Below are 7,848 nucleotides of genomic sequence, written 5' to 3' on the forward strand. Positions count from 1 at the left end.
GTGGAATGAGCTAGAGAATTAAAATGCAAACACAAAACTGTGGGAGGAGAAAGAGTTTCAAAGGTTATGATTTTAGCTGTTGCTGTTGGAGTTATTGAGAATGGTTTGACTGGGGCGCACATGTTGTTACTGCTCTTAAAATGCCTCTTCAGCACTTATAGGTTTGATACTGGTGCAGGGAAGTAAAAGTGCTGAAGTCAAATAAAAGCAAAAGTTCAGTCCACAATATGACTCACAGTTAGGAAGCAATTAGGAGACATAAAGAGAATATATAGCGGGTGGAACGGGGCAAGGGGCACAGTACAAGAGGCAATACAGCAGAGTGGATGGAGAATATTTATAAAAGATGAAATGAATAGAGTTTATAGGCAAAGAGATAAAAAGACAGAGAGGAAGGATTCATCTTCATTAATGGACTAATGAGGGTCAGAACACCAGCTTTTATATCCAGAGACATTTAAGAAGAATTATTATGACCTGTATTTAAAACTTTTAATATACTGTAATTGAAGAAAAACTACTACACGTGTCTACATTCACATACAGCACACACAAACACACAGATTAACAGACAAACTGACACATTTACATAAAAAGCATATATAAATTGAGAAAATGAGTGAGTTGAGTTCTGTACATATCAGAGCTATTCTGCTTGGATGCTATATTTCAGATATGGATTACTGCTCTATAAAAGTATTTTACCACAGCTGCTTGTGTTTGTTTTCATTCTGTTTTAAGCCATTATTAGTGATAAGTATTCCAATCCTTTACTTTAAAGCCGCTATAACCAATATTTTTTATAATATGTATCAAATGACAACGTGAAAACAACGTGGCTATGTGAAGGGGGTTGCTCATAGTGATGAAACAAAGAGAATTATCTGCTTTATGAAGCTTTATAGCACGTTTCTGCTCATTGTTTTGATTGGTTCACACTCATCACTCTGTTGTTTTAGAAATAAAGCTGCAAACAGTACAACAGACAAAGTTAGTGACCAGCTAAAGATACACATATTTCCCTCAGGAGTTGTTGGCGACCAAAACAGAGCTAAAACGAGAGTGAATATTGACTAATATTCTTCAGGTGGCCACAAACACAACTCCAAATGAATGCTAATGAATGCAACTTTCTGCTAACACGTTTGCCATTTCAATGGCAATGGTGATGTCAGTATTGTATTTACAGCTGAACGCTAAAGTACCAATACATTAATGTAAAATACTCCAGTACAAGTAAAAATCCTGCAATGAAAATCCTACAGAATTATAATCAGCAAAATGTACTTAAAGTATCGAAGTACTCATTCTGCAGAAAAATGGCCCCATGAGTGATATAGTTATAATATTATACATTATTAGAATGTTAGTTCTGATGCTTGAGTGTGTAAACAGCATTTTACTCTTGTAGCTGGTTGAGCTGGAGAAGTTTTAAATACTTAATATACAGTTTGGTATTTTAGTCCAGTGTTCCTCCAAAGGGTCACAAGATAAACCTGTCATGAGATGATTAATGGGGTATAAAGAATTTAAAAAAGACAAACTTTCTGCTGACTTCTCTCTAATATTTGCTTTTTTGTCAGACATTGGATAACTTTACCTTTGGGCCTTAAACTGTTCAAATGAAACCATCTGAGGAGTTCAGAGGGAATCTGTTGTTGGTGAAATTGCTAACAACTCATAGACATGAAATGTGACAATACCTTCTCTGTAATTGGTCTCTAGCAAAACAGAAAACATGTTTCATACATTTCTGAGATATCACAACCCAATGCAAGGAACGGACGCGTCTCCATCCTCAGATGGCGGCTCAGGCAGCCCACTTTCCTGGACACTCCAGGGCAAGTCTCAGGAAATTAAGCCTCAGCTGTTTGATGGCTGTGAGAAGCCCCAAATATTACTACTTAGTAATTCATGACACACATAAGCTGCTTCTATGAGGCTCTGAGGTGGTATGAGATCCTGTCCTAATTTATTCCAAACTTCGGAAAGTGTTAGCTCTCAGTTTGTTTGCCTGCTTGTTTGGATTTGTACAACCACTGCTAGTTTCCACGTTGCCTCAAACAAAGCAGTTAGAAACTCTGGTTTTGTTTTTGTTGGAAAGAGTTGTTGTCAGGAAGGAGTCCACAATCCCTTACTGTATGTACTGGAGTTGTAACTGCCACTTGCTGGGCTCTCAAGGCATGAGTATACAAACATGCACATGTACACATAAGCATATACACACACACACACACACACACATCAAAATAAGCTTGTTCAACTGAGGCCCCATGTTCACCGACTTAACTCTGTGTCCTGCAGAGCTGCACTGAGGTGTAGAAGTTGAAAAGCTTTTGCTGCACGTACCACCGCTTCAAAATAAACAACACATTCACACACACACACACACACACACACACACAGTCTCGCAACCACATGATTCCACTTCACACACACACACACAATCACACAGCTAACATATTGTTCTCAGACCAACACAATGCATTATCTCCCCCGCAGTTGTTCCTCTCTCCCTCACAACCAGGCACACGCTTCCTCCTAGTAGCTCTGTGTGTGCCGCGCAATGCTGAGAGGAGTGTAGAGATGTCAGTCATTAATCTGCTACAGCACAGCCTGTAATCCTGATGACAGAGCAGAGCGGGCTTACAGAGAGCAGAGAGGATCTGAGCCCAGCCTGGAGTGGGGAACAAAGGAGCCGGAGAAGACTGGCTTTGAATCCATAAAGAGAAAGGAAGTGTGTGTGTGTGTGTGTGTGTGTGTGTGTGTGTGTGTGTGTAGGGATTCGGGGGTGAGGTAGGTAGGTAACTATTTTGTCAGCAATGCTGCAGTGCTATTCAAGAATGCTGGCACACACAAAAGGGAGAAAAGCTTTACATGGAAAGCAACCCGGGCCGGCGGTGTGTCACACTGACACATCAGGTAAATGGGCTCTGGTCCAGACCGGTCATTATGGAGCACCGGAGAAAACACACAGAGGCCAGCAGAGAGAGAGAGAGAGAGAGAGAGAGAGAGAGAGAGAGAGAGAGAGAGAGAGAGAGAGAGAGAGAACAAGCCTATTTTTGAGGCCTCTTCAAAGAAACATCAAGGGTCAAAGTTGGCTCACGCAATTCAGTGCAACATCAGTCGAGGCTCGGCTGGAAAATGAAGGAGAAAAAAATAACCATGTCTCGAGGCATCAACAAGCATGCATAATAGGCATGTGAAAACAACTACAACTGCCTCTGCATGCTGAGAGGAAGCAGCAAAAGCTAATACTGCATGAGTCATTGAGCTTAGGCTGCTATAGAGATATAATGTTTCACTTTAGCACATTACAACTAAAGAGGTCATTTCACAGTCAATCAGACCGAGAAGTCAGAGGTGCTGGAGACACAACCTGTCCCCTAGTCCAGCAGCGAAATAATGTTATTTGAAGGCTAATGCGATAAATGATGCAACATAAACTGTGTCTTTTCTCAATGACTTAATAATGATGCTGATAAACAAGCCCCAAAGTTGCAATGATACTTGAAAGAATATTCCTGACTTTGAACTGAGATAGGAGCCTCATTAGTGACCAAATAAAAGAAAAATATGGATTGAATGTGGACCAGGGGATCCAAATTAAAAATACACCCACACACACAGAGAGACACAATGCCTGGGTGCATCCTCTGAATTGGCTCTAGATTTCAGAGGAATCACACCCACATACATACAGTATCCTAGTCATATCTACATGTGTAGCACTGCAGCAGTGTGTGTGTGTGTGTGTGTGTGTGTGCGTGTCACTGGGACATGGTAAATAATGAATTAAAAAGTACCCATTTCCAGACGACCTGCCAAGTTTCAGTCAACTCCGATAGCTGCAGATTGGTTTAATAAAATATGAGCTAAATTCTCCCCTGCCACTGCTGTCACTGATGCAAAAATGGGCAATGAAATGTAAATACACCGCGGCTGAGATGAGAAGGACACAGAAACAGTGTATACCTGCAACACCGGGGTTCTCCATACGAGGCAAGAGATACGATCGGATGGCACCCATGATAAGCAATAACACTTCATTCCAGAGGAGCTCTCTGGCAGGCTGGGTTGTAAAAAAAATTCCAGTGTGCAGAATTTGTCAGTAAACTACATAAGTTTTGATTAGTTCTGGACATTTTTCCTTCGCAGAAAACTTCAAAGTAGACACACACAGCAGAGATTTTTAAGAAAGAGTCGGATGATATTCGACAAGGGCCCCGACTGAACCAGAGATGTTGGAGGAGGTTCAGAAGAACTTCCCAAATGTACATAGCTGGGGCTTCGGAGGAACATCAATGTAGAAGCTCGGCTGAAAGCGAAGTTTTGACTGCGTGCTCATTTCTTCACTTGTAATAACTTTTGTTACATGTCTTTGTTATGATATGTGAGCAGCATCACGATGTGCACAGCCTCAAATGCACTCACACATGAGTTCGTCTCCGATCCACCGAGCTGCACGTGGGCGAACGGGGATCCATTGGACATTCTGACATTCACGTGGTCGTTTCTTATGTACATGTACTTATTTTACTTTAAATTCATGTAGCTGTTACTCAAAATGGTCTTCCTGAACTTCCTATTTAAAAATACATGTAAGCGTCGCTGTGAAGCTACATAGCAAACTGTGTTAATGGTAGCCAAAGGTCACAGAAGAGCCAACGCACACGCACACCAAATCTCAACGTGTCATGCAGACCTGCGCGTTGATTGGTTGAACCTACTCTTGTCTGAAGGTGAGTTCAAAACGGAGAAGAAATGTAAGCGCTGTCCAAGTAATGCGAAAGTTTTAAAGAATCAACCCGATTGTTTCAGTCTGCGCAGGTCTGCACAACAGAACTATAGATTAGCTAGATGTAACATAGATTAACAACTAACACACATCTCTTGGAGACTGGGGGTAAGACATAGAGCCAACATACTGTAGCTTCAGTCAATCACTGACCCCAAACACAAGTATTGTCTTACACACTATTGAAAACACACTGTTACATCCACACTATGGATGACAGTAGTTTTGAGAACTTCTTACCACAGCATGTCATGCAGCAAAAGTCATGACGCTGAACAACGAGAGTTTATAAAACAATAAGAAGACATTTCGAACAGACAATAAACAAGAGTTCATGCCAATGCTGCCTGCAGGGCAGTCAATGTGCTCAGGAACACGTTTGACAATTATTTTCAGGGGAATGTGTCACTGTTTGAGAGGAGTTCTCTGAACATCAAAGTCAGTCTCTCTGAAGACATGTTAGATAACTTCAAAGTCCTGTGACTGCTTTGCCGAGAGGTGCTTTTCCTTTGTTTTGTTCAGCTAGTTTGTTTTCTACTCCATTGTGGAGTAGCTGATAAAGTCTGTGAGTGCATATTGCATCATGAACCTGTTCTTTGTAATTTACAATTCAAGGACACAGTGGACATTGAACATGATTTTAAACACCAAAGTATTCTGACAGGTTGGTATCCAAGCGAGGAGCTCGCACAGAACACTTTCATGCTGATTTATTCTTTTTCTTACTCAGAAATTGCCATGAATTGGTACGTGATGATAGAACAGAAAGCATTATTATAACAGTTTGAAACTTTGATTTTCTGGTTGCATTGTACATTTATCCTTCTCATTAAAGAGTTTCAGCAGCATTTGTCCTTTAGGCTCTTCATTTTCTGATCCACAACAGAGAACTGGTCCAAGAATTGCTGATTTTCTCTCAGATCCATGGTTTATATGGAAGTCCTTGGCTGCTTGTGATGGAACTGCATTGTTATTGGGAGTTTGCTGTTTGCATTTACATAGCATTTATATCCATAGCAATCAATATCCTGCTTTTTGTAACATTACCTGATAAAAAGTTTTCCAGACTGTCCTTGCTGTGAACAAAGGTTGTGTCTAAGTGATATTAAGATATATGTAAATTAATTTAAAGGTACTGAAAACCAATTGAGCCATTGAAGAGTGGAAGCAGGGAAAACAGCTCTCCTGGTTCTGTCCAAAGGTAACAAAGGTAATCTGTCAAACAGCATTTCTGAAGCTAATTAATAATTAACATGTGATATTTCGCCTCAGCAGAGACTTCAGGAAGTCACTGCTCCTGGCGAAGTCCGGCACACAACCCCCTGGTAAAATTGCAACTTGTAATTTTTGCCCTTTGGTAACGTTGGACAGAGCCAGGCTACCTGTTTTCCTAATGACTAATGTGGCATTCATTGGAATTACTGTCCCTGAAGATCAGTGACATTGGATATTAAAGAACTATCTCTTAGATATTTGGGCCTGGAGGCCTTTCAGGCTAAATATAGTCACAGTATGTAATCTATTCAATGAACCTGGTGAAATATTACTATTAAATACTTTCATAACATTATATGTGATGTGTACTTATAAATGTACAGCAGGACTGAAGTTACAATGCCACATCTTCACCAGGATTGGTCTGACGTAATGCGAAAAGAGGCAACATTTATTCTGAAATAACGCTCAAAGATTCAACTAAAATTAGCATACTGGGACATGTTGCATCACATATTCTGGTAATCCTCAAATTCCTATCAACTCCAGACATTTGCATTTGCATGTAACACAGTGTTGTAGCGTATGAAAGATGCAATAATAAGCTACTTTGGCTCTGGATGAGAAGTTACAATTGGCTTTCTCTGTAGAACGTAACAAGATGAAATCTCTCCAGCTTTGTAGATCGTACAAAGGATTTAATTTAGCCTGGATCATCTCCTCCAGTTTTCCTCACAACTCTTCTTCACTAGTAATTGTATGCAAAACAAGTTGTTTTACCAATATGCACTCAACTAAACTTGCTTGTTTGCTTGTCAGGCAACAAACAAGCCGCATCACCTTCTTGGTGGAGGTTGTTGGGGCTGTTTTTATTTACAGATAATTCTCCTAAAAAGATGCTAAATGTGGTCATCAATCAAAGATAAAGTAGTAAAAGACAAAGCTCTTTGTTGTAAATATACTTTTTTGTTGTTCTAGTTGTTGAAGAACCTCTGACCTCGGTTATTTAAAGGTCCCATATTGTAGAAAGTGAGATTTCCATGTCTTTTTTTTTTATTATAAAGCAGCTTTAGGTGCTATAGAAATACTGTGAAAGTATCAAAACGCTCACACACAGGCCGTATTCAGAAACTGTGCCTTTAAACGAGCCGCCAGGACTTCCGTAAGGTTGTGATGTCACAACAATACAGTCAACATTCAAAACAAAAATCAAAGTGTAAAAATGACAATTCAGGAATTTATGGCGGATTATGGGGATTCTTGGCGGAGACCACTTCGGACAGAGTCAGGCTAGCTGTTTCCCTCTGTTTCCAGTTCTTGTGCTAAGCTAAGCTAACAGTCTGCTGGCTGTAGCTCAGTGTACAGAGAAAGTGGTGAGAGTGGTATCAATCTTCTCAGCTAACTCTCCTCCAGAAAGCAAATAAGCGTATTGGAACTATTCCTTTTGAGTACTGTATTGTTCATGTTAGAAATCATACATGTGCAGAAGTCAACAACTCACAGATTTGCAGTGTTATGGTCCAATATTCTGTGGGGGGGTTCTCAATTCACTTACTGCAATTTATCACCTCTCAAGTTTCTAGTCTTCCCGTCTGTGTAGAATTGCAACATTAAAATGATGGTCTTCTTATACACCATGAAGGATTTTTTTTCTGTTTGCCTCAGATTGACCCAATTAAAGCAGAGAATTTTTAAATGCAGGGATATCGCTTCACAATGCACAGACTGCTGTGGTGCCAAGAGGAACAACGTTTGGCCAAAAAAAGGAATTTAAAAAATCCATTGCCTCCAGGCAAATATTATTTTATTACTGTTCTGAATCAAAGGGTTTGTCC

This window comes from Enoplosus armatus, chromosome 18, assembly GCF_043641665.1.
Source record: "Enoplosus armatus isolate fEnoArm2 chromosome 18, fEnoArm2.hap1, whole genome shotgun sequence".
Lineage (NCBI taxonomy): Eukaryota > Metazoa > Chordata > Actinopteri > Centrarchiformes > Enoplosidae > Enoplosus > Enoplosus armatus.